Source organism: Lepisosteus platostomus, unplaced genomic scaffold (genome assembly GCF_059453375.1).
Source record: "Lepisosteus platostomus isolate fLepPlt1 unplaced genomic scaffold, fLepPlt1.hap1 Scaffold_32_H1, whole genome shotgun sequence".
NCBI classification, from domain to species: domain Eukaryota; kingdom Metazoa; phylum Chordata; class Actinopteri; order Semionotiformes; family Lepisosteidae; genus Lepisosteus; species Lepisosteus platostomus.
The window spans coordinates 619,675-637,459 of record NW_028291660.1 but is presented as its reverse complement, the minus strand read 5'-3'; the positions used below and the strand labels follow the sequence as shown (position 1 = coordinate 637,459).

At 48.8% G+C, this 17,785-nt stretch overlaps 7 non-coding genes and 1 pseudogene across 7 annotated transcripts; 4 read left to right on the top strand and 4 right to left on the bottom strand.

Annotated features, from left to right (window-relative positions):
• Positions 1–4,520: 4,520 nt before the first annotated feature.
• Positions 4,521–4,662, bottom strand: LOC148634484 (U4 spliceosomal RNA). Its single transcript, XR_015933611.1, has one exon. It is a non-coding gene; the product is annotated as a U4 spliceosomal RNA (small nuclear RNA).
• Positions 4,663–5,954: 1,292 nt separating this feature from the next.
• On the top strand, positions 5,955–6,073 carry LOC148634483 (5S ribosomal RNA). Its single transcript, XR_015933650.1, has one exon. It is a non-coding gene; the product is annotated as a 5S ribosomal RNA (ribosomal RNA).
• A 635-nt stretch (positions 6,074–6,708) lies between these two features.
• Positions 6,709–6,872, bottom strand: LOC148634482 (U1 spliceosomal RNA). The gene has a single exon (XR_015933640.1). It is a non-coding gene; the product is annotated as a U1 spliceosomal RNA (small nuclear RNA).
• Positions 6,873–8,667: 1,795 nt separating this feature from the next.
• On the top strand, positions 8,668–8,786 carry LOC148634481 (5S ribosomal RNA; annotated as a pseudogene).
• A 636-nt stretch (positions 8,787–9,422) lies between these two features.
• On the bottom strand, positions 9,423–9,586 carry LOC148634480 (U1 spliceosomal RNA). The gene has a single exon (XR_015933639.1). It is a non-coding gene; the product is annotated as a U1 spliceosomal RNA (small nuclear RNA).
• A 1,788-nt stretch (positions 9,587–11,374) lies between these two features.
• LOC148634479 (5S ribosomal RNA) lies at positions 11,375–11,493 on the top strand. Its single transcript, XR_015933502.1, has one exon. It is a non-coding gene; the product is annotated as a 5S ribosomal RNA (ribosomal RNA).
• A 636-nt stretch (positions 11,494–12,129) lies between these two features.
• On the bottom strand, positions 12,130–12,299 carry LOC148634478 (U1 spliceosomal RNA). Its single transcript, XR_015933646.1, has one exon. It is a non-coding gene; the product is annotated as a U1 spliceosomal RNA (small nuclear RNA).
• Positions 12,300–17,563: 5,264 nt separating this feature from the next.
• LOC148634477 (U5 spliceosomal RNA) lies at positions 17,564–17,677 on the top strand. Its single transcript, XR_015933540.1, has one exon. It is a non-coding gene; the product is annotated as a U5 spliceosomal RNA (small nuclear RNA).
• Positions 17,678–17,785: the final 108 nt, after the last annotated feature.

The following is a 17,785-nucleotide window of genomic DNA, read 5'->3' as shown; positions in this document are numbered from 1 at the left end:
ATATACTAAACATATGATGCTAAAATGTTATTTTCACATATATTAATGTAATAAATGATTGCTTATGCTTTATAAACAAATCTAATTAAAATAAAACATTAAGTTTTGTATTTATCTTGTACCATAGAACATGATTTTCTTTGTATTTCAAGCCCACAAAGTGTCCAAATGACGCACTACATGATATAAGGAAGATTATCACATGCATATCGGTATTATCTTTCTTATGAAAATGCATTCCTTTCATTACCTTTTACTTTTTAAAATGAACTCAAATTGAGTATAATGTAATAATTTAAGTAGAATAGATTCTAATAATATAATGATCCAGTGTTTTGCACTACTTCACTGCTTCACTGCTCTATGCCATCTGGAAATAAATCCTCAGACTGCTTACTGCCCTGGGCATGTACCAATAAATTAAAGGAGCACATCTGTTTATCACTGCGTTGAAGCAGGAGACACACAGTCTCTGCAAACACATCCTAGATACAGTGTTCCAGCACCTTTGACCTCATCCAGAACGTATCATTTCTCGAAAGGGATTGCTGTCCGAATGCACATCTGAATCCCAAACAGAATCTCTAGTAAAATACGATCATTTGTGAAACAGGCAAATGACTGTCTCAGGGGCCCATTCCTCATTGTCAGACACATGTATGGAATGCTTTCACCGTGCATTGAGCAATAGGGATTAAAAACACCGCAGGTAAGGTTAGATGTCATGTTCTATGATCATTTCTTTCAGCATTAGGGACTAAATATACTAAACGTATGATGCTAAAATGTTATTTTCACATATATTAATGTAATAAATGATTGCTTATGCTTTATAAACAAATCTAATTAAAATAAAAGCTTAAGTTTTGTATTTATCTTGTACCATAGAACATGATTTGCTTTGTATTTCAAGCCCACAAAGTGTCCAAATGTTCTATGATCATTTCTTTCAGCATTAGGGACTAAATATACCAAACGTATGATGCTAAAATCCTGAAAAAAGGATGTGCTCCATCTCGTCAGTAGATTGGATTCCAAAACTGATTTGGGTCAATATACATTACCTTTGAAATTAAAGTACAGTCTACTGTAGGGAACCATCAACTTAGAAAGCATTGGCCTTCCCTGGGGGTCAGGTAGGTGCAAAAGATAAACCTTTATCCTATCTTTATCTTAAGATAAGTGGCCAAGCAGTATTTTTCCAAGTTTCACCAAGCACATCATGTTGCCATAGTAGACAAAGTTCTATAAAATGTTAAATAACTTTTAAAAAAAGTATCTTGGTCTTACAGTACTGTACAAGGTGAATTAAACTGTCCCTGGTAATAAAAAGTAATTAGAAGCATCTCAGAAACTTTATCTCTAGAAACATTAGCTGTTTTATATCATGTAATTTAGTGTGATGTTGTCAGAATTCAAGGACATTATCACACACAGAAATTGGTTCAGTTAAATCTAAAAAACACAGCTAAACATGGGTTTAAATGTAACAGAAGTCTTACCTCTTGTCAAAAGATTTAATTCAAGAAGCGATGTAATAAATGATTGCTTATGCTTTATAAAGAAGCTTAAGTTTTGTATTTATCTTGTACCATAGAACATGATTTTCTTTGTATTTGAAGCCCACAAAGTGTCCAAATGACGCACTACATGATATAAGGAAGATTATCACATGCATAGCGGTATTATCTTTCTTATGAAAATGCATTCCTTTCATTACCTTTTACTTTTTAAAATGAACTCAAATTGTGTATAATGTAATAATTTAAGTAGAATAGATTCAGGTAGGAAATATAGAGTCATGATGTTTATGGCTGACATCATTTCACATGGGTGAATTTTAAGCTAAGAAATAAAAACATTTACAATGAAGATACCATTGCTTAATTTTAAATGCCTTTAAAAAATAAATACCTCCTGAGAATAATTTGCCACTCCCAGATCCTTGGTAAGGTACTGTTTGAATCCAATCAGGAGAGGAGCATCCAGGGAGTGCTTTCTATAGAGTCCAGCTTGGGCCACTCTCTTCCGGCCTGCTGATACTTTTTAACTACTGAGGGCCTGTAAGGATATAAAACACCGGTTTAAACATTTTATACCTATAAGACAAATTAGAATTTTAGTAAAAAATAGATACATCTGAAAAATAAAAAAGTCTTACTGCTGATAGAGTTCTTCAGAGCTCACATCTTCCCCTTCCTTATCCGCTTCTGTTTCAGTTTCTAGAGCAGCCTCTGGCATCTCTTCCTCCTGGACAGCGGCCTCTTGCTCAGGGCCGCTGGAATGCAGGTAGATTCTTTTCAACATGCTTTTACATAATATGTTGTAACAATGATTTCAAAAAGAAACTACAGAAGCCTTACAGATTTAAAATTTCTCACCTTGCCAATGTGTCTTCAGGCTTCCCATGTACAAAAAGGCCCAAGGACTCTAGCAGTCTTACAACCACTATCCTGTTTGCCTCACCAGACACGATCTCTATTCTGTGGTAATCCACGATGACCCCGTTCTTCAGGTGATTCATCATGTCCTCCCTCGCCTGTTGAGAGGCCATCCTGATCTTTTCTGCCGTGGCGTGCTTCATACACGCCCTCTTCAAGTGAGCAGGAAGCTGATCAAGAGTATTCAGGTACATCTTGCACACCAGGGGAATCCGCGCGGGTTTCCTTTGAAAATAAATAATACCATCTGTGTATAGAAACAAGCTAAGACTGATTTCTTAAATTATCCTTAATTTTCTCTCTCATAGTTTGAGCATAATGATTTTATTGCATTTATATAAGAATTGCTCATTGCTCCTAAATAAATAATGGTTTCATAAAAAAGTGAACACTTACTTGGTCTCAGTCACAGACTTTCCAATAGAAGCCATTGTGGAGTTCAGCAACTGCAGGTCCTAGAAGTGGGGAAGGAATTTTAAAAGAGAAATTGAATTACAATACAGAAGGAATGGCTGAGGGTTCACTGAAATATATAAATATACAAATTCCAAAGACTGAGTCCATATAGAAACAACTACCTTTCATTTTCAGTATAAGAAAAAAAAAACATTATCTTCCAAAGCATCATAAAATTGTCCCTTCTTCCAGACTCTACTTCTCTCTTGTAGTAGTATAGCAGACCTTTCCAGGTGAGCAGATCACAGAGTCCGAAATGAGCTTCCTCCATCAAGCAAAGTACCTGAACATGACTCTGTCTTCATAAAAGCGCCCCTGTAATAAAGAAATTAAATCCGAAATCAAGAGGGCAGTTGCCTACTGAAATACAAGAAGTCATCAATTTTAACCTAGCAACACATTAAAGGCTGCATCTATACAAGTACGATTCTAGAAATGCTCACCAGATTACGTTTTAAAAGGAACTGCGCCTCAGGTTCCGCCGAGATCTTAACTCGGATGGCAGGATTCAGAGTCCGGAGTGTGGACTGATGGCGCACGGAGGGTCCATATACTGTGGATCCCTCAGTGATCTTCCGCGTATTCAAACCGCCAGCGTGTGACTCCCCTGTCCCCGTGACCTCATTGCTCTGCTCTCTCCTCTGTGCAGCTGAGCCCGACTCACGGTAAAATGGAAAAAAATATGCCCTCGACGCGAGATTTATTCTGGAGCGAGCCAGTGTTGCGCATAGCTGCCTTCAAAGCAGTTAACCTAGGTTCGATTCCCGGCCAACGCAGTTGCGAATGTTTTCAAATGCTGTCATGAGCCTTGGATTGTGACTAGCAAAGCGAAGCCTTTTGAAAGAGCTAAAGCACTGCAAAACGGAATTGAAGGAGAATCTTACAGGGGATTCTGAGCAGTGTCTGCATACATGCAGTCAGATAAAGGTGCTGAAAGCTTGAGCTACTCTCAATGTCATGCTGCCCTTCCCCGGAGTAAATCTGTTACATTGAAAGAATGCTTCTGGCAGGTTCAAAAAGGGACCCTTGTTAATTGGAGAAATCAATGATTTCGAATGAATTCTGTATGCGTTAAAAGACAGCTATACACAGAAAACATGCAGGACACTGCTCATGATGTTTCCCGAGCCGAAACACAGTGCGTTTTTCCAAGCCATTTGACAAAGCCCACCCACTGAAAACTGCAGCAGATCGTGTAAAGACGTTCAACTTTGTAACTACTGCACGCACAGGAAGCAGAATAAATTCCTCTTTTCAAACTGTCAAAGGTTTGCTTTGCGAACGCTGCAGGACATCGCACAATCTCTTTTGAATGGGGACAAACGATTTCTTATGGGGCGCAGTAAGTACAGACGTTTAAAATGCTCCACTCATGCCGACGATGCAGCATGAAGAAGCGCAACCTAACGTTTGACAGACAAAAGCCAGGCGCCGCTATGAGCAATATGAAATCATACTGACAGCACACGGCGTTTCGCGCTGACACAAAAGTAATCTCGACAGACGCTGTTCTCTGCATAAAGCTGAAAGAGCTAAAGAGCGTTTCTGTTGACACGTAACAAGCTCGTTTCTTTCTACCATGATATCACCGTGACCAAATCTGTCTTTAAACACCTTGCTCAGTCTCTGACGAGACTGTCAAAAATTGTTTTCGCCGATTGTATTGCAAACCGGTGGAAGCGGGGTATTGGGAAAAGTTTTCAACTAGCAATAATCGCGCCTCGGCTAAACCTCACAGGCTACGATACTGCCACTGCGCAAAGCTGACGGTTGCCAGGCAACCGCGGGGATCCTATGGAAATCGTTATCGATCGTCTCATGGCATGTCGTTGCTGTAACGCTTCATATTTGTCGTCTTCTTCTTCTTCTAGCTTGAGGTTTTGAAGAATTTCATGACAGACAAGGGCTCCGTTGGGAACAAAGGGCGTTGTGAGAAAACCGTTGCTTATTTTCAGCAGCAGAAATACAACCCTTTAAATACAAGATGACAGAACAATGACGAAGGGCATGCCGGGAGGAACTCATGCACTACAGAGGAAAGGGGGCGGGCACGTACAGTTCACATTCAAGCCACAAGTACTATTCTTGGATGTTGCACAAACAAATCCTAACGTCTTGAAAGCATTGCAGCATGTTTGTGTCCCACTTCCCGTGGCTGCGGGACGACTGACACGAACGGACAAACGCAATCTGTGGCGTTTAGCGTGACATAGTCTTGCAGGCATCGTGCTGTCTCACTGCAATATTATACCGCTGGAGGAAACAGTCCATCTGGCCATGAAACTCATTTGAACGTCTAGCTACAGCAACTAACAATATCATGATTTATTCAGGATGTGTGGAATCAGCACGTCCCGGAGACAGCTTCCGAAATCGTGAGCATTCTCTGGTGGTAGGGGCGTTCAAGATGGCGCTCAGGTGGGAGGTAAAGTTTAGTGGTTGGGGAGTTTTTTTGAGTTTTTCATGACCTGAATATTAATTTTTGCTTTTTTTGACTACAGAAAAATAAGGACTTAACACTAGTTGTTTAAACTTCAGTTATAATTGAAAGAAAAAAAAACGATTTTTTTTTAGGTTTAAAAAGTCCGATATGAGTAACACTAGGAAAAGAAAAGAGAGTGCTGGGTCTTCGAAGGAGAACTCTAAGATACCTCAATCGTATATGTATAGCACTACAAAAAAATCGATGGCAACTAAAGGGAAAAGTGAAGCAGCTGCAGGGGCAGCAACAGGGCGGAAGCGCCGCGCGCCCGGCCGACGTGTTGGACCGGTGCGCTTTACGTGCTGAAATAAACACGCGACAGCCCCGAAATGTTTCCAGAGTGCTGTGCACTGAAGACTTGCCTGGTGCTCCTCCGTGCAGATTGTTTGTCCTCCTCCAGTGCGGGACGAGCCAACACAAGGGAGCGCATTCGCCAACATCCAGGCACGCAATGCGATTTGGAAAGCAGCTCCTTTCCAAAGAGTGGCACACGAACGATCCTTCAGTCCCGCTCGGGGAGCACGGAACCCCCGCCACACACAGCTTCAAGTAGCGAGTCAGGCGCCGGGGCTTTTGCTTACGGCCACACCACCCTGAACACGCCCGATCTCGTCTGATCTCGGAAGCTAAGCAGCGTCGGGCCTGGTTAGTACTTGGATAGGAGACTGCCTGGGAATACCAGGTGCTGTAAGCTTTTGCTCTCCCGGCCAGCAGGGGTCGCCGTTGGTGCCGTAGGCTTTGGGAGGAAAACCTGCAGGATGGAAAGGTGATCTATAGCCTCATCTCTAGAGATGTTTTGTTGCTGTGGCATGTGTGTGACCCATATTCAAAAAAAAAAAACCCGTCTGTAAAACGAATATCGAAGCTGCCTCTAAATCTGCAAATGAAGATGAGTCGATAAACCACTCGTTTTTCGTATAACTAGACATATATTCATTTGTTACCGATTTCATTCATTGAGCACGGATACAATAGAGGTACAGCCATTCACTGTTTGACATGTCTGCACTGGTACAGAACCGAGCAATCAGAAAACGGGTGAAACTGTCTTTAGACTCAGCATACAGTACCGAGGCCCCCCATGACCAAATAAAGGCTAACCTCGATAATCAGCCTAAAGAACGCAGACTACAGCAAAACGACTGACTTTGAAAAGGGAATGAACGTCCGGAAGGAGTAGTGGAACTAGCTTGAGATGCTTCTCCGGACCCCTAACTAAAAGCCAGCGAGAACCAGCAGCGGCGTCCACTCCTGTCGAACCGGGATCCTTCCGCAGCCACGCAGCTCGTGGTGTCCTAACCCTCCCGTATCTGATTTTGGTCCAAGCACATCAGGAGAGCGCGAACGCAGTCCCCCACTACCAGAAATTATGCAGTCGAGATCACCACATTTGGGGAATTCGCAGGGGTCAGCACAGCCGGAGTGCAATGGCCGAGCCTCGCCCTGGGTGAACCTCCTTCTTGATCAAGGTATCTCCCCTGCCAGGTAAGTATGAGTTAAACAGGCCCCTGCAAGCGGCCCGCACCCACAGCACAAATCGCGCAGCCTAGGCCACCTCCTCGCCCCGCACGCCACCGCCTCCTGCTGGGCCCACTCTTTCACACACTCACACGCCACACTAACACTCAAAAGTGTGGGCAAAACGAGAAAACGAGCGCGCCGTTTCCTACACATCTGCAGTCGCCGTTGCGCATTCGCAGCATGTCCCGGGATGCAATTCGGCCTCATTTGCATAACTCCAGACCGGCAGATCGCGACGTGCGCCTGCCACACACCGAACAAACCTTTTCAGCAATTTCCAAAAAACGGGCCTGCTCGCCTGCCCACAAGGCTCCGTCTCTTACCTGCTCTCCAGAGCCTGCTGCCTTCTGTGCTTTTCTCTCGGCACCGCTGCAGTGCACACAACTCCTGCAGCGGGAGGGGGGGAGAAAGTTCCCGGGCTCCGCCGCAGGGAAGGCTCGCTCCGTGCGCACACGTCCTTTCGATGCCAGTCCAACAAGTGCTCCGCATTAGCTGCGTCGGGGCTCCGGCGTGTCGCACCTCACCTCACCTCGCACTGCCCCCTCCTTGAATGTCTGCCCCTGGGCATGCCCTGCTCTCCTCCGCCTTATCTTACCGCGTGTGAGCACCGACAATGGCCACAATGCCGGGGAATGGCACCTGTAAAGTGTTAATTGGGGCACAGGAACAGCCCGTCTCGTCTCGGGGGGGCCGGCTTCAGAGACAATACAGCAAACACAGCGGGGCTGGGGAAGAAGACGACACCACACATGCGGGTACATTCAGCTCCGGCGGGAACGAGACATTTGTCGGTCTTTTCAAGTGCCGAGAGCCGAGCAATCCTTCACTTGTATCGTTTCTCCCCGGTGACTAGATCTGGCCCTGCGACTCTCGACTGGGCTCACCCCCGGGGCAGCCCAGCAGGTGTGAGCCTGGCCGGCACCCGGATGAGAGATTCCACCCCGGAAAAGCTCCGGTTGCTGCTGCTCCTGCAAGAGGTGTGACTGGGACCAGTAGGGAGCGCTCACCCTGCGGGCTGTGTGGCTCTCTTACGCCCCAGCCTCCTGATGGCGACACTCTGCTGCACAAACAGGCGCCGTCCTTCGGGGGAGGCGTCAAACCGAGGTCCCGACCCTCCTTGGCCATTAGGAAACCCCAGGGCGTCTCTCAAAAAGAGACGCCGGGGGTGTCCCTCTGGTGTTAGTGCTCCCCTTTACCCATCAGTCGGGGTCTCCTCCTAATCCCCGTCTCACCTGTAACAATCAATGACGAGGCCCCCCTGTCCGTGAGATTTAGTACTCGCGCAAGAGACCGGGGGCAGAGCGCGAACACGGTCCCCCGCCCCCCACAAAGTGCGCGCTCCGGGTTCCCTCTCGGGGCCCTGCAACACAGCGGAAGGGCAGCGAGAAGGAGCCTCTTGTTCTGACGCCGCAAGGCCACAAGAGGGCGGAGGCGCCGCGCGCCCGGCCGACGTGTTGGACCGGTGCGCTTTACGTGCTGAAATAAACACGCGAAAGCCCCGAAATGTTTCCAGAGTGCTGTGCACTGGAGGTTTTTGTCTGGTGAAGACTTGCCTGGTGCTCCTCCGTGCAGATTGTTTGTCCTCCTCCAGTGCGGGACGAGCCAACACAAGGGAGCGCATTCGCCAACATCCAGGCACGCAATGCGATTTGGAAAGCAGCTCCTTTCCAAAGAGTTGCACACGAACGATCCTTCAGTCCTGCTCGGGGGGGCACGGAACCCCCGCCACACACAGCTTCAAGTAGCGAGTCAGGCGCTGGGTCTTTCGCTTACGGCCACACCACCCTGAACACGCCCGATCTTGTCTGATCTCGGAAGCTAAGCAGCGTTGGGCCTGGTTAGTACTTGGATGGGAGACTGCCTAGGAATACCAGGTGCTGTAAGCTTTTGCTCTCCAGGCCAGCAGGGGTCGCCGTTGGTGCCGTAGGCTTTGGGAGGAAAACCTGCAGGATGGAAAGGTGATCTATAGCCTCATCTCTAGAGATGTTTTGTTGCTGTGGCATGTGTTTGACCCATATTCAAAAAAAAAAACCCGTCTGTAAAACGAATATCGAAGCTGCCTCTAAATCTGCAAATGAAGATGAGTCGATAAACCACTCGTTTTTCGTATAACTAGACATATATTCATTTGTTACCGATTTCATTCATTGAGCACGGATACAATAGAGGTACAGCCATTCACTGTTTGACATGTCTGCACTGGTACAGAACCGAGCAATCAGAAAACGGGTGAAACTGTCTTTAGACTCAGCATACAGTACCGAGGCCCCCCATGACCAAATAAAGGCTAACCTCGATAATCAGCCTAAAGAACGCAGACTACAGCAAAACGACTGACTTTGAAAAGGGAATGAACGTCCGGAAGGAGTAGTGGAACTAGCTTGAGATGCTTCTCCGGACCCCTAACTAAAAGCCAGCGAGAACCAGCAGCGGCGTCCACTCCTGTCGAACCGGGATCCTTACGCAGCCACGCAGCTCGTGGTGTCCTAACCCTCCCGTATCTGATTTTGGACCAAGCACATCAGGGGAGAGCGCGAACGCAGTCCCCCACTACCAGAAATTATGCAGTCAAGATTCCCACATTTGGGGAATTTGCAGTGGTCAGCACAGCCGGAGTGCAATGGCCGAGCCTCGCCCTGGGTGAACCTCCTTCTTGATCAAGGTATCTCCCCTGCCAGGTAAGTATGAGTTAAACAGGCCCCTGCAAGCGGCCCGCACCCACAGCACAAATCGCGCAGCCTAGGCCACCTCCTCGCCCCGCACGCCACCGCCTCCTGCTGGGCCCACTCTTTCACACACTCACACGCCACACTAACACTCAAAAGTGTGGGCAAAACGAGAAAACGAGCGCGCCGTTTCCTACACATCTGCAGTCGCCGTTGCGCATTCGCAGCATGTCCCGGGATGCAATTCGGCCTCATTTGCATAACTCCAGACCGGCAGATCTCCACGCAAGCTCGCGACGTGCGCCTGCCACACACCGAACAAACCTTTTCAGCAATTTCCAAAAAACGGGCCTGCTCGCCTGCCCACAAGGCTCCGTCTCTTACCTGCTCTCCAGAGCCTGCTGCCTTCTGTGCTTTTCTCTCGGCACCGCTGCAGTGCACACAACTCCTGCAGCGGGAGGGGGGGAGAAAGTTCCCGCGCTCCGCCGCAGGGAAGGCTCGCTCCGTGCGCACACGTCCTTTCGATGCCAGTCCAACAAGTGCTCCGCATTAGCTGCGTCGGGGCTCCGGCGTGTCGCACCTCACCTCACCTCGCACTGCCCCCTCCTTGAATGTCTGCCGCTGGGCATGCCCCGCTCTCCTCCGCCTTATCTTATCGCGTGGAAGCACCGACAATGGCCACAATGCAGGGGAATGGCACCTGTAAAGTGTTAATTGGGGCACAGGAAAAGCCCGTCTCGTCTCGGGGGGGGCGGCTTCAGAGACAATACAGCAAACACAGCGGGGCGGGGGAAGAAGACGACACCACACATGCGGGTACATTCAGCTCCGGCGGGAACGAGACATTTGTCGGTCTTTTCAAGTGCCGAGAGCCGAGCAATCCTTCACTTGTATCGTTTCTCCCCGGTGACTAGATCTGGCCCTGCGACTCTCGACTGGGCTCACCCCCGGGGCAGCCCAGCAGGTGTAAGCCTGGCCGGCACCCGGATGGGATATTCCACCCCGGAAAAGCTCCGGTTGCTGCTGCTCCTGCAAGAGGTGTGACTGGGACCAGTAGGGAGCGCTCACCCTGCGGGCTGTGTGGCTCTCTTACGCCCCAGCCTCCTGATGGCGACACTCTGCTGCACAAACAGAGGTCAAACCGAGGTCCCGACCCTCCTTGGCCATTAGGAAACCCCAGGGCGTCTCTCAAAAAGAGACGCCGGGGGTGTCCCTCTGGTGTTAGTGCTCCCCTTTACCCATCAGTCGGGGTCTCTTCCTAATCCCCGTCTCACCTGTAACAATCAATGACGAGGCCCCCCTGTCCGTGAGATTTAGTACTCGCGCAAGAGACCGGGGGCAGAGCGCGAACGCGGTCCCCCGCCCCCCACAAAGTGCGCGCTCCGGGTTCCCTCTCGGGGCCCTGCAACACAGCGGAAGGGCAGCGAGAAGGAGCCTCTTGCTCTGATGCCGCAAGGCCACAAGAGGGCGGAGGCGCCGCGCGCCCGGCCGACGTGTTGGACCGGTGCGCTTTACGTGCTGAAATAAACACGCGAAAGCCCCGAAATGTTTCCAGAGTGCTGTGCACTGGAGGTTTTTGTCTGGTGAAGACTTGCCTGGTGCTCCTCCGTGCAGATTGTTTGTCCTCCTCCAGTGAGGGACGAGTCAACACAAGGGAGCGCATTCGCCAACATCCAGGCACGCAATGCGATTTGGAAAGCAGCTCCTTTCCAAAGAGTTGCACACGAACGATCCTTCAGTCCCGCTCGGGGGGCACGGAACCCCCGCCACACACAGCTTCAAGTAGCGAGTCAGGCGCCGGGGCTTTCGCTTACGGCCACACCACCCTGAACACGCCCGATCTCGTCTGATCTCGGAAGCTAAGCAGCGTCGGGCCTGGTTAGTACTTGGATGGGAGACTGCCTGGGAATACCAGGTGCTGTAAGCTTTTGCTCTCCCGGCCAGCAGGGGTCGCCGTTGGTGCCGTAGGCTTTGGGAGGAAAACCTGCAGGATGGAAAGGTGATCTATAGCCTCATCTCTAGAGATGTTTTGTTGCTGTGGCATGTGTGTGACCCATATTCAAAAAAAAAAACCCGTCTGTAAAACGAATATCGAAGCTGCCTCTAAATCTGCAAATGAAGATGAGTCGATAAACCACTCGTTTTTCGTATAACTAGACATATATTCATTTGTTACCGATTTCATTCATTGAGCACGGATACAGTAGAGGTACAGCCATTCACTGTTTGACATGTCTGCACTGGTACAGAACCGAGCAATCAGAAAACGGGTGAAACTGTCTTTAGACTCAGCATACAGTACCGAGGCCCCCCATGACCAAATAAAGGCTAACCTCGATAATCAGCCTAAAGAACGCAGACTACAGCAAAACGACTGACTTTGAAAAGGGAATGAACGTCCGGAAGGAGTAGTGGAACTAGCTTGAGATGCTTCTCCGGACCCCTAACTAAAAGCCAGCGAGAACCAGCAGCGGCGTCCACTCCTGTCGAACCGGGATCCTTCCGCAGCCACGCAGCTCGTGGTGTCCTAACCTTCCTGTATCTGATTTTGGACCAAGCACATCAGGGGAGAGCGCGAACGCAGTCCCCCACTACCAGAAATTATGCAGTCGAGATTCCCACATTTGGGGAATTCGCAGGGGTCAGCACAGCCGGAGTGCAATGGCCGAGCCTCGCCCTGGGTGAACCGATTTCGATTTTTAAGAACTTTATTTTCTTTTCACAAAAAAATACAGGACATCACAAATCAGAAAGCTTTACATTCATATACATACTTAAAACAGTATATATGATCACATCTCATTACATTTTGACATGGTAACAGTTACATAGCAACAATTTTCTTTTTTTCTGGTGCAAATCACATTCTTTTCTTAAACTTGATAATGTTTTTCACAGTTTCTTGAGATATTGACCTATGCTCTCTATTTCCCACAGATTTTCTGCTTCCTCCCTCCCTTCTCTCCACAGATCTCTGAGGTAATAGTTCTCTCGGGTGATGAACAGGGCCAGGCTACCTGCTGCCTTGACTGGGATCTCGATGCCTTTGAACAGCCCCATGTTCCTCACTCTCCACAGGGCAACTTTCCCACTGTTCACCACGGCCCAGATCCTGTCAAACACGTCAGGAGGAAGTTTGACAGGAGAGATGCCGTATATGACGAAAGCAGCGGTCAGGGTAAATTGGGGCGAGAGAGCCAGCAACCAATCTTCAAACTGTGCCCAGAAGGCCTTAGCAAAAAAGCAGGACCACAGGAGATGGGATACAGTCTCCTCCTCGCCGCAGCCCACCCTAACGCAGCGAGGGCTGGGGGTGAGGCCCCTACGGTACAAGAAAGTTCGTACCGGTAAGCACTGGTGGACGACACTCCAGGCTAAATCTCTGTGAATGTTGCACAGAAACTTAGAGGATGTGTGTTTCCACACCTTCCTTGTTTGGGCTGATGTTAAAATGCCCACATGGGTCTGCCTATTGTTCTGGGGTGCAACGAAATCTTCCAGTTTTTGGACGCTGACATCTCGGAGGGGAATATGGCCAATTGGGTGAGATCTTAGAAAACTTTTAACTGTCCCATAAATTGAAGGGCATGTGTCAGAGAGTGGGACGTCCAGCTTGGGTCTGACACCCCACACTCTGAACACCTCCCTACCTATCCAGAGCCTGGAAAAATAAGTCCAGGTACGCGCTGCAGGTGCTGTTGCAAAGCCTCTCAGCACAGAGGCCAGGAAAATGCACAGCAGCTTCGTAGCAATATCTGGGACAGACTTCCCCCCTGAGGGTAGCGGCCTGTACATTATTTCCCTTCTGAGTCTTTCCTGCTTCCCACCCCATAGAAATTGAAACATCAATCTCCTCATCACCGCCGCAACACGGTGTGGGATTGGGAAGGTAGAAGCCAGAAAATTCAAGACAGGCAAGAGCTCGGCTTTGATGACCAGCACCTTCCCTGTCATGGTGAGGTCTCGGTCCTTCCATTGCATCAGTTTTTTGTTTAAGATTGGCAATTTGTTCTGCCAATTTACTGTTCCCATCTCTTCTCCAAAATACACCCCCAGGACCTTAATTCTCTTCTCTTGCAGCCTGAGATCATGTCCTTCTTTTGGTTCCCTCCAGTTCTGATAAAAAATCTCACTCTTAGATTTGTTAATTTTTGCGGAGGAAGCCAAAGAGAAACGATCACAGCACTGCAGAGCTCTGCTAATTGAGGCATTGTCAGAGAGGAGCAGGGTGACGTCATCCATGTATAGAGATGTCTTTACCTCTCCTCCCCCACTTCCAGGCACTGGTATCCCATTAATGGCCTGATCCTGGCGCAAGGCACAGGCTAAGGGCTCCATAGCCAAAACGCATAACAAGGGGGATAATGGGCAGCCCTGCCTCACCCCTGAACAGACTTCAAAGGGGCGTGATCTATTGCCATTAACCATGACTCTGCTGTTGCTACCTGTGTACAGCAGGTTAATCCACTTTCTCATGATGGGGCCAAACTTCATGTGCTCAAGTCCCGATGTTAAGTACTGCCGGTTTAGGCGGTCAAAGGCCTTTTCTAGGTCTACACCTAAAATGCAAAGAGGGAGGGAGCGATCCTCAGAGTACAGACAGACATCCCTCAACAAGGCCAGGTTGTCGCTCATCAGGCGTCCTGCTATCCCACAAGTCTGTTCTTTCCCTACCAGTGAGGCCACTACATTTTGTAGGTGCAGGAAAAGGGCTTTGGACAGGATCTTAGTGTCCACGCCTAACAGGCTGAGGGGTCTCCAGTTCTTTATGTCATTTTTTGCTCCTTTCTTAAACAAGAGAGAGATAGTGCCTTCTCTTAAGGAGTCAGGCAGCAATTCTGTCTTATATCTTTCCTCGAATAGGACCAGTAGCGGATCCTGAAGCAGATCCCAAAAGGTGCAATAAAATTCTTTAGGGAGCCCGTCAGCACCTGGAGTTTTCCCCTTCTGTAAGCTCTCCATAGCCTGTCTCAGCTCTTCTACTGTCAAATCCCTCTCAAGTACTTCCCTATCTTCTTCACTCAAAACGTTTTCTAGCTTTGAGGTAAAAAAATGAATTTCTTCATCCTTTACCTCTGTAGAGCTGTACAGTCTTGAGTAGAAGGCCTTGGTGCAGGAGAGGATAGCACTCGGCTCTGTTCTCTCTCGTCCCTCCTCATCAACTACACTTTCCATGACAGACTTGGAGCCTACCACTTTCCTGAAAAAGAAGCGAGTACACTTCTCATTTTCTTCCAAGAACTGCACTCTGCCTCTTAACAGCACTCCTCGACTACTTTCTTCGGCTATGCTCCGGATGTCCTTTTTTAAAAGGGTGATATCCTCGAGCACATCGAAGCCACTGTGCAGCATCGTGTAGAGACGCTGCAGCTGCCTCTGTTTCCTGGCTAGCACTCCTCTCCGTCTGGCAGCAGCCTTCCTTCCCTCAGCCATGAAAAAGGTCTTTGTCCTCATCTTCACCTCCTCCCACCACTCTCCTACTGACCCGTACAGACACTGCAAGGACAGCCACTGTGATAGTTTCTCCTTGTAGCGGGATACTACCCCCTCGTTCTCTAGCAGCTTTGTGTTGAGTTTCCAGAGGCCTGGGCCAAAGACAGTCCCGCCCTGGAGTTCCACTCTACACCCTAAAGCCTGATGATCTGAGAAGAAGACAGGCTGAAGAGTGACCCCAACAACTTTCACTCTCTCTGAGACAAAGCAATAGTCAATTCTGGAGCTGCTATTCCTCCCTGACCATGCATATCCTGCTGTTGTGGGATATATACATCTATATGTGTCTGAGAGTTTAAAGTCTTGAACTAAGTTTTGCAGGGCCAGTGAGCTGGAATCCAATTTTATCGGAGAGCTAGACTGCCTGTCTGTGTGCTCTAAGATACAATTAAAATCCCCTCCCACTATCACGTCTGTGCTACTTAACAATAGGGGAGAGAGTGCCTTGAGTAGCTCCACCCTTCCTCCCACGTCAGTAGGAAAATACACATTGATTAGCCGCAGGTTAACAGTCCCCCATTCCACATCCACACACAGCAACCTGCCATCTATGACCCTCTGAATACTTTTCAATTTGAAAGCCCATCCTTTGAAAAGAATGGCCACGCCAGAGGCTCTGTTGTTATTGTCCCCTGACCAAACAGAAGGCCCTTTATCCCACCTATCTTCAAAGCTTTTATACCTCTCTTGATAGGCTAAAGCACACTCCTGCAACATCAACACATCTCCCTCTCTCTGCTGGAGGTAATCAAAGACACACTGACATTTAACTCCGTCATTGATACCTCTGGTGTTAAGAGAAATTATGTTTAGAGCCATATTACATAAGAAAGTGGAACCAGTCTTTACAAAACACATTTCTCTTCGGTCTCACCTGTTACCTTCTTCTTTTTCTTTTTCTTCTTACCAATTTCCTGCCAGCCATCCTCTGAATGAGCCTTCATCAGGGTGGCAGCAGTAAAAGCATTCACGGAGTCCATTTCAAGGAAGGGGGTAGAGGGAGGGGTGGAGGGGTTCCAGCTGTCCCCATCGCCATTCTCTCCTTCCTCCTCGCTCGGGGAGAAAACAGAGTCATTTTTCCTTTTCCTCAAGTCCAGCTCCTGGGAGCACTGAGGGGAAAGGGGTGCAGCCGATGCACCAGTCTCCTCTTCCCCCTCACCCACCAGCTGTTGCAGATCCTCCGTGATGGACTGGATGGAGGAGAGGAGGGCATCTGTAGCACTTGCAGAGTCTGAGAAAAGCAGCTCCGCTGAATCCTGGGTATCGTCGCTGGACCCGCTCCACCGGGGGGCCCCACACTGGCCCTCGTTCTGAGGAGCAGGAGTGGGGGAGGGGTCCTCGCTGTTCTCGGGGGTTTTCAAACCCTCGTGCTTGTCTGGTGCAGTCTGCGGTTGTGGGAGCGTAGTGGATTTCTCTTCCACCGGCCCCGGAGCCACAGCAGGACTGATCCTGGCTGGAGGCTGAGACTCTTTGTCCAACAAGGGTTCTTTGTTTGACTTGTTGTTTGCTTTGGCTTTTCGGGCCGGTTTGGCTGAAACAAGCACTGCCTCATCCTTTCTCATTTTGAGTTTATTGGCGTAGGCGTGAGGGCAGTTCTTAAAAACGTGTCCTTCCGAGCCACATAAATTGCACTTTGGCAGCATTGAACAGTCAGAGGCTAAATGTCCCTGTTTGCCACAGGTCTTGCAGCATTTCACAGTGCAGGAAGATGCCAGGTGTCCCACAGCACCACAGCGCCGACACACCTTTGGTTGTCCCACATAAAAAACATAGCCATTGCAGGCGCCCAGCCGGATTGTAGAGGGCAGGTGCCTTAAGCCTCCATTTACATTGTCCGGTAGTAAGCGAACCTCGAATTTCCTTGCTCCTGTTTTTATACCGTCAACATCTCTAACCTCAGTTCCATGGTGGACGGTGCAGTACTGGTTAAGCCAGGTGTGAATGTCCTCCGTCTTTGCCAGTTCCGAGAACATAACAACATGCACCGTTTTCCTCTCTCTCTGTGTCAGAGGCTGCAAGTTGATCTTCTCAAGTGCAGGAACTTTCCCTCTTTTTGCCTCAAACACATCCACGCATTGTTCAAACAGAGGATAGGTACCAAATACAACCTCAAATGCTTTCTGACCTGGGAGAGCAAAGATGAAATCCAAGTGCCGAGGTTCAAAGCCAAGTTCCTTCTGTAACACTTTTCTGCTGAACTGCATACGATCCATGAACAGGTCATCCAAAAGCTCAAAACGTACAGCATTCTTGCGGGATCCAAAGGTTGCCATCTCAAACTGCAAAACAAACACTGCTTCCACAAAACAAGAAAACAATCCAACTACTCCAACTACAGGCTGATCAAGGTATCTCCCCTGCCAGGTAAGCCGAGAGCCGCAGGCGATGAGCCCGGAGCTGAACGGGCCCCACTGGCTCGTTTGTAAGGCCAGGTGCATTGCCAACCACGACCGGCAGGGCAGAGGCCTTGAAGGCAGCCTGGGCTCCTGCAGCTGTCCAGCCACGCACTCTGGTTTCTCTTCATCTCGTACAAATCTTTTGCCTTTTACTAAAGATTTCCATGAAGAGGAGCATGAATGAGTTCCATACAATTTTTGTGCTTTCCTGCCTTCGGGTGGGGCGCAGCTGGGCTGGTCAAAGAGAGAAAACAAAACCGCTCACAATCACTCTTATTACTGCGACTGTGGCCGTCTGCTCTGCGAGTCCTCGGTCTCCGCCTGTCTGAT